The sequence below is a fragment of the Eptatretus burgeri genome, chromosome 13 (assembly GCF_056783735.1).
Source record: "Eptatretus burgeri isolate ZD-2024b chromosome 13, Ebu_testis_v1, whole genome shotgun sequence".
NCBI classification, from domain to species: domain Eukaryota; kingdom Metazoa; phylum Chordata; class Myxini; order Myxiniformes; family Myxinidae; genus Eptatretus; species Eptatretus burgeri.
The window spans coordinates 77431345-77440441 of record NC_140973.1 but is presented as its reverse complement, the minus strand read 5'-3'; positions in this window follow the sequence as shown (position 1 = coordinate 77440441).

The window sequence follows — 9097 nt, the reverse complement described above, 5'->3', positions numbered from 1 at the left end:
CACTTCCGTTAGAAGTTCTTTCTCTGATAGTGTACTCAGTAAATCTAGACTGTCTGGGGTCAAAGGTCCTTTGTGCTTTTTGCAAGTTTCTATAGTATTCAATAGCCTAGTATTTTTCTTTTTCTTCAAATCTTCCTTTTTCCTAAATTACTTGATGTCGGTCCTATGCAACATCCAATCAATTTGAAAAAATGTGATTAGCCTATTCCTTGACCTGAAAAACATCTGAAATGATATATTACAAGCCTTATTCGTCACATTAGAGAAGGAAAACATGAAAAAGGTCAATTTTTGGCTGCCATTTCGAATAAATTAAGGTTCCGGGAGTCGAAGGTCATCGGAGGTAAAAAAAAAAAAAAAAAATTCGACAGGATTCGTATTCAGCATGGAAAACGGCCATAGAAAATGCTATGCATAAAATTTCAATCTGATTTACCCAACCCTAACAATACAGCACAACAAGGTACGATGTAACACGGAATTTGACGAAAATACAAAAGGCAAAACAGGGACAAGGAGAAGGGCAATCGATAGAGCACATCCCCCCCCCCCCCGCTACGTAATTCCTGATCCACGAGAACATATTGGGCCAAATAAATCCAATTTTGAAATATCAGGCGATGTATCATTTTGGCCCAATCTCTCAATGCCGAAGAATGACTTTGAAAATTAAATAATTCCCTTATCCGGATCCGGATCTTCAGCAAAATCGAATCCTTTCATCCTTGTCACACACCCAACCTGTGCACCAAGTTTCATCCGAATCCGTTCACAACTTTTTGAGATATCGTGCTATGTATCGTTTTAACACACTCTCTCGAAGGTGAAGAATCACTTTAAAAATATCAGATCCAGATCCTGATCCGGATCTTCACCAAAATCGAATCTTTTCTTCCTTGTCACACACCCAACATGTCCACCAAGTTTCATCCGAATGAATCTGACAACTTTTTTGAGATGTCATGCTATATATCGTTTTAGCACACTCTCTCGAAGGTGAAGAATCACTTAAAAATTCTAGTAGCTGGATCCGGATCCGGATCTTCACTAAAATCTAATCAGTTTGTCCACGTCACACACCCAACCTGTCCACAAAATTCCATCCGGATCCATCAACAACTTTTTGAGATATCCTGGACATAGACAAACAGACAAACAGACAGAAAGGGTTGAAAGCATAACCCCCTTGACCTTCGGTGGCGGAGGTAACAATATAACGGAAATAAATGACGGATCCGATCTGGAAAATTTAGCTTTGATGAAATAAAAGCATCAGCTGCCAAGTGAACATACACATGAGCAGACCCGGAACCAGAAGTCCCAAAAGTTTATTTTCTTCTCTCCAAAAGTTTTTTTTTTCTAAGTTTGTTGCTATATGAAAAAACGGCTTGGCCAATCTCCCCCAAATTTTGCACATGTGCCTCAGGTACCCAGGGCCAGGTCATGGGTATTAAATAAATGCCCTCCTCATCCCACCGAGATTGTGGGGAGACCTGGGATTTTCACCGGTACACGTGGAATAGCGCAAGTGGTTTACTGACCCCTGCTGAAGAGAGGGGGGTATTGAGGGCTGGAAACGATTCCAATTCAGAAAACAAATCATCTCCTCGGAGAGAGAAGGTATTACTAGTCTATCAAAATATACCAATGTAACAGTAAAAGTATTTATTTTCAAAGTGGCCTCAGACTTTTACACTGTACTCACTGTATAAACCACAGAAATACACCTACGTACCCGCCTAACATTACACATCAGGAAGATGTAATTATTGCAACTTAACATGCCTGGTGTTGGCTTAATGGTTGGTATGGTGGATTTAGGATCCTCTTTTGAATTCATACCAGGTGGGGTTGACTCGGCCTGTCATCCTTCTGAGGTTGGCAAAATGAGTACCAGCTTGCTGAGTTGATTGAGCCATATAATATTCGTGTCTGTGTCAGATTGGTGACCTGTTTAGGATTGTGCCCAATCGCCTAGGAGACTACTTCAGCAGCTCCGATGCTCTGTGCAGAGGATGGACCCAATGGATTTGGAATGCAGCTAATGCACATTTGGGATTTTTTTAAAATTTTGGAATGAGTAGCCAATCACACAATAATATCACGCTCAAATCAGAGAGGAAAAACTGAAACCATATGGCACCTCTGAATTATAACTGATATTTTTACTTTGTAGACTACCTTGGACTTTGTCAACTTATGAATGATAGTCTGGACGAGGCTTAAGACCCCTGCGAATAAATAAATAAATAAATAAATAAATAAATAAATAAATACGGTCCTCGTCGACTACCTTTGCTCTGCTTAAGGCCCGGTCACACCTTGACGTTTTAGCCAGCGATGGCAACGTATTAAAATGTATGTAAAACGCTGGCTGACGTTGAACTTTTGATGTTTTTTTTTAAGATTCGGACGTATTCATAACGAGTTGGTCGTATGCATAACATATTAGTAATGGACACAGAACGTTTCGTTGTGTTATAGATAACTTATACCAACGAATGCTGAACCTGTTGTTGGCCTACACAACCTATGCCCAACGATAGTCTAACTTAGGCATAGCGCGTTGCACGCATCGCCGACGATGTCGTGACGTGGCCTATTAAAAGGCTGACGCACAACGATTCGAATCATAACTGCCGTAGAAATGGAAGTGACAACATCGCGGTCACACCTTGGTGATCTTGCCAGCATATGCCGACCTAAGAAAAATGTGTCTAAAACGTTGGGGCACGTCAAATACGGTATGAGTAAGTTTGGTATACGTGAGTAGAACGCTAAATACGCTATCATACGTCATAGTAAGTAGAGTACGTCAAGAAATTTTAAACATGTTCAAAATTTTACGACGTACTCGGCGTATGACACACGTTCCGCATGCGATGGGGATAAGTTTTACACACGATATGTGGACGCTTACACACGTCCACAAACGCTACTTATAAGCTACTCATAAGTCGAAACACGTCGCGGTAATGTCTTTTTTACGCGAAACTTATTTCTAACTTATGTTTGACGTGCTTTGAACCAATTCTTTACGTAGTCCCAACACACATCGACGTATGTAGACGTATTCCAATGACGTCTTCCGGTCGACAAAAAAAAAAAAATGAACGTGTTTCTAGGTTACAACTGCCATATAAAGACGTGTTCCCAGCAGTTTTGGGAATTGGTATATAAAAATGCTGCTCATAAAAGGGGAACCCAACAGTGTTTTCGAGTTCCTTTTTGAGTCGATGTCCATGTCAGCAGTAACAGTATCAGTAACAGTATCAGTATCAGTATTAGTAGTAGTTTGTTCATGTTGGCAGTAGTAGGTGAGTGTGAGGGGGAGGGTGTGGGTTATGATGGATCGTGCTTGCGTCCGCGTGTCCACGGGTAGGTTCATAGGCTGCCACTCAACGATTTAAATGGCTGCATCTCCACGATTGAAAGTAGACGCTTGCGCTGAACAATTTGATTTTTTTTACACTCAACGACTTTTAAACGGTACCACTCAGCTAGTTTCATTGTTTACAATGAACGATTTAAATTGCTGTCACTCGCCTTTGTTTTTTGACGCTGGGGTTTTGAAATTTGAAGCGTTTCTTCTGAACGTGTTAAAACGCTCAAACTCGACTATTTTAAATAGACGCTGCCGATGGACAATTGGAATCATAGCCAAGCTAGACATCGAAGTGTGAACATCCTCGTCATGCCGAAGAAAAGTTTGAAGAATGCTGCAAATAAGTGTCCTGGCCGTGGCCGTGGACGCTGACGCAAGGACGATCCATTATACCGACGTCTTTCAGCCTATGAGTAACTTAAAAGTAACGTCTGTCGACGTGTGGCAACGATCGCGTAACGTGCCAACAACACGTTAATCATAGGTTAGAAATAAGTTTCGGGTACGCTAAACATTACCTCGTCGTGTCTCAACTTATGATTAACTTACAAGTAGCATGTGTTGACGTCTGTCAACGATCGCAGACCGTGCATACAACTTGTGGCCAGCGTAGCGGAACGTGTGAGTCATACGCCGGCATACGTCGTGAAATTTCAAACATGAAAAAATTTGAGGACAACCGAAAAGTACAACGTTTAAAGCCAACGTACAACGACGTATGGCAGTGTTTTTCAGCGTGCTCTCAATGTTATCAAAACTTACCCATAACGTATTCAACGTGTGCCAGCGTTTTAGAAAAAAAATTCAAAAATCGGCATACGTTGGCTAAAACGTCAAGGTGTGACCGGGCCTTTAGCAGGAAACATGCCCCTCGAGCATTTTGACAATACCCTAATTGATATTTATAGTTTACTGGTGTGAGTTGAATTTGTTCAAAAATCGCTTTATGTTTACCAGTCGGTCGACAGCCGCCGGAGGCCAATCGGAGGCAAATTTTACTCTGCGCTTCTTCCATCTGTTTCAATCAACACGTTGAGTTGACAAACACGAAGGCAACATCGTCGCAAATGTCCGAACGGAGCACTCGGTTCAGGTTCTTGCAATCCGAGGGAGCACAAGGGGGTCCATCAGTTTAGGCTCCTTGAAAAGGTTTTCCTCGGTTTGAAGAATGTGTTAATTATATCATGTTGGATCCTTGGGTGTCGATCAGTAGTGGACCTGGAGGTGGGACATACCACCCACCCCCATCCCCCCACATTTTGGAGGAGTGGGGACAGCATCTGGATTGTCCCCTGCCCTCCACACTTTTTTGGGGCAAAAAAAACAGATGCGCACATTCACAAAGGATTACAGGGCAGCTTTCCTTGCAATTGATTTAATACATTTTGTTTAAAGTTTGAATGAGCAAATAATTGCTTCGCGAGTGGAATATTAATACATTCTGTGCTTTTTTGGGAACATTATTGACATCAATGTTGTACTGCCTGAAAATAATTAATTATATTCAGCCGTACTCCCCCTCCATATTGCATACCACCCCCAGAGCACGCGTGGACCCGCGCATGAGAGCGCGAGTTGGCAACACTTGAGGGTTTGTATCGTATCATCATCATCTATCATCTATCATCATCATACAAAAATACGCAATTTGGTGTCTGGCTTTGGTCCACACAGGGTGTTCCAAAATGACCAGGACAACTTTGGTTGTTAATATATTTAAAACCACAAATGATACAGAAACTCAGAAATTTCTGTGCACATCATCAATACATTTCAATGTGGGCTCCGTTTGTCATGCGCAGGACATCAAGGCGGTACACGAGTTCTTGCCATGTTCAGCCCAGCATGTTTGCGTCCACCAGTGTGCATGCAGCTGTGATCCAAAAACGAGGATCCTGCCGGTTTGCCACCTTGGTGTTGTGGACAACATCTTTGACAAACTGCCACAGAAAGAAAATCAAGGGGGGGGGTGGTTTTGTGTGGTGATCGTGGGGGGCAGATAGTTGGTCCATCTCGGCCAATCCAGCCACCTGGAAATTTTTAATTCAGGATGGCTCTAACAATTAAGGCCCAATGAGGGGGTGGGGGGGCACCATCCTGTTGAAAATGATATCAGGTTGCAGGTCTTCAATCTGTGGGAAGGTGAATTCTTCCAACATGTTCATGTAAATTGTTGAGGTCACTGTGTCCTCTGCAAAGAAAAATGGACCCACAAAGCGGTCATGGAGAAGGTCACACCACACCTTGACCTTTGTACCGTCGCATACGTGTTCAATGACCACATGGGGGTTTTCAGAGCCCCAGATCCTCACATTGTATCGGGTTACCTTTCCCGATACATGAAAGCAAGCTTCGTCTGTGAACATTGAACATGACCTTTTTCAGGTAATCTTCGTCATCCTCTATGCGACTGAGCATTTCCTCGGCAAACGCCTTGTGTTTGGGTCCATCATCTGGTCTGAGTTCCTGCAGAATCCGCACCTTATTGGCATAAAGCTTCAGTCTTTCATGAAAAATCCTGTGTCCAGTGGTGGTTGGTGGTCCCAGTTCTCTGAAATGACTACGTTTTTGGGGATTTGAACTGACGACGTTTTTCAAAGACGTGAACCAAAAGATCGTTTTCGAGAAATTGAGCCAATGAAACATTTTTCAGGGATTTCAAGGCAGAGAATGTTTTTCATGGATTTTAAGCAAGAAAATTTTCTGGGATCCAAACCAGGAGAACGTTTTTGACTATTTGAACCAAAAGATTGTTTTTCACGGATTTAAATCAGGAGATTCCAACCATGTGAACATTTTTCAGGGTTTTTCAACCAGAAGAACATTTTTCGGGGATTTGAACCAAGATAATTCTGTTTTTAGTAATTTTAACCAGGAGATCGAATGATTTTTGGGGGTTATGAAGAAATACAACGGGTTTTTTTTGGGGGGGGGAGGATTTGGAATTGGCAAATTATTTTTGGGGATTTGAACGACAAAGACGTTTTTCGGGGATTTAAACCCGCAGGGTGAACGTAAGTAAAAGAAGATGTGAGTTGAGGTGTGTAATGAAAGGCCGTGTACGCTCGCATCCAAACTGCGGACAAGGCCTGTGTCCCACTGATTCTGAACATGTTCAAAACGCTCGTTAATAGGTTGTGCATCCGTGCCCAGCTTAGAACGTGGTTACTCATGCAACACAGAGGTCGTGTAAATGGTCGTACCAATCGACCACCATGGAACAATTGAGCGTACAGGTGTATAGCATTTGTTTCATCATTACCATACTCGGTGAGTCGGTGGTATAATTGCCACTCGGTGGCATAATGGTTGGAACGTCTCCTCTGAGTCTGAGATGATCGGTAGTTTAAACCCAGACAGGGTCATACCAAAGATTGTTAGGTCCTCGTGGAGGATCTCTAAGTCTTACGCTGTTGTTCTTGTGGACTTTTTTGTTTCACAGCCTACAGTTTTCATCGAAACTTCCTGAAACTTGGTGTATATATGTAAAAATCCCCTGCGCAGACAGTAACCATCTCCGATTTTGAAAATTCCTCCGAGAAAAAAAGTTATGACGTCAAAATATCTCCACTAATGGAAATCACCTAAAAAATTATCTCCGAAACTAGGCAAGCTTTTTGAATTCTGTTTGTGGGAATCGAACAGGGCATTAGCAGAGATGAATTACCGCACATATGATACATCACTATGACGTCATATCAATTTTTATGACGTCATTCCTATTTTTTGACATTTTTTTGTTTCACAACCCAGAGTTTTCATCGGATCTTCGTGAAACTTGCCATGTATATGCAGAAAGCACACACGCAGCCAGTAACCATCTCCGATTTTGGAAATTCTTCCGAAAAAAAAGTTGACGTCACAATATCGTCGCTAATGGAAATCGCCGACACCATTATCTCCGAAACTAGACAAGCTGGGAATTTGCGGGAATCAAGCCGGGCATTAGCACAGATATTTTATTGCAAACCTGATACATCATAATGACGTCATATTATTTTTTAATGACGTCATCATTAAGAGGACGAGGATCTTAGCTCATTTGAGCTTGTTTAAAAGGTACGTGTTGCTTCCTTGCTCGGAACGTGCCCAGCATCAAAAAGGATAGACCCAGGGGGAGGCAATGGCAAACCACCAAATTTCACCCTTGCCAAGAAACTGCTTCGGCGGCACCGACGCTCTGTAAAGACTAAAGATTATGCTCAATCAAATCAAAACCATAATTACACAGACTGGAGGGTAAAATAGCAATTCAGCAACGTGTGCAAGGGATGATGACAGAGATGCAAACATAACAACAAAACACTGGAAATCGGAGTAATTTTACCCAAGAAGGTGCAAGGTCATAAAATTGATATAAATCGCTCGCTCTGTCTTCGGGGGCAATCAAGCGCCTGGACACGTGTGCTCATTTGGGTTCTGGTCCATGACTGTGCATGATGGAAACGTGGGGTCCCCCTAATGCTGCGCAGTGCTGCGTAGCCTGCCCCCTCCCCCCCCCCCCAACTCCCTGCCACAACTGCAAGTCTGGTGTCATTATGTCACCTGGGCATTTATTTATCCTGCCTTGAAATAAGAAAAGCCCGGTTGACTTGTACTAAAACTGCTACTGCTACTACTACTACTACTACTACTACTTTGCATACCTGACAACTTTATTACCACATACGCATGAAGTGAAAAGCAGGGTGAAGCTATTGGTTCACTTTGACTGTCTGTCTGTCCGTCTGTCTGTTCAGAACCATCAGTTTATGATCGAGGAAGAACTTCATTTGAATTGATTGTTATATTTTGAACACGGATCAGAACAGCAATCGGAAAACGAACCTGCAGTTTAACAGTACTTTGACTGAATTAGACCCTATCGTGCATGCGCATTGAGAGGTGATATGATTTTTAATCGGTTAAACCACTTAAACATTTGGTATGTCCATCCATCCGTCCGTCTGTCCGTCAATTTTTTTTTTTATAAGCATTGCAGACGCTGAGTTGACACACAAAGGTAGAGTTCCAGCTGCCGAGCATCACGAGAAGGAAATGCCAAACCGCATCGCTTCCTCCGGACGTCTGGCAGTGAAACAAAATAGAAAATCATTCCAAACGGGAAACTTACTGTTTTTAAGGATGCTATAAGGGACACAAACAACAGGCACAAATAACTAATGTGACGTGTTAAATCAGGTGGTGTAAAAGACACTGCATCAACAGCGGTAAACTTGCAAAATAAGTTTTTTCTACCTCCTTTAAAGTCTTTATTTTATTTCAATTCACTTATACTCATACATCACTACATTTTATGTCATCTCAACCAATCAAATTTGCTGCTTGCACACCCCGTCCATGTCCTTTTTTTTGTGTTATTTTGCTTGGTGAAAGCGAAAGTTCACATTGTTTAATGAAATTGTTTTTGCACCAACCTTATTTGTGCAAATACAACGCAATTTGCTGAATAGAAGGGTTTTTGCCACAAATGCTTCTCCAGGACACGTTTTGCATGTTTCTTGTTCAAAATCACGATTCCAATGCAGAAATGCACTTAATTATCGACAGGTGGGGATCGGAGATGCTTGCTCTGATTATTTCCTCTACCTAGGAGTGTGGCTTTGCTTACAATATACCGTGTTGGTTCCGGGGACATTAGATAATTGGTGATGAGGTGAACCACATTCTTGAGATGACTGGATGGAAAGTTGGACGTCTACCATCTCCTCC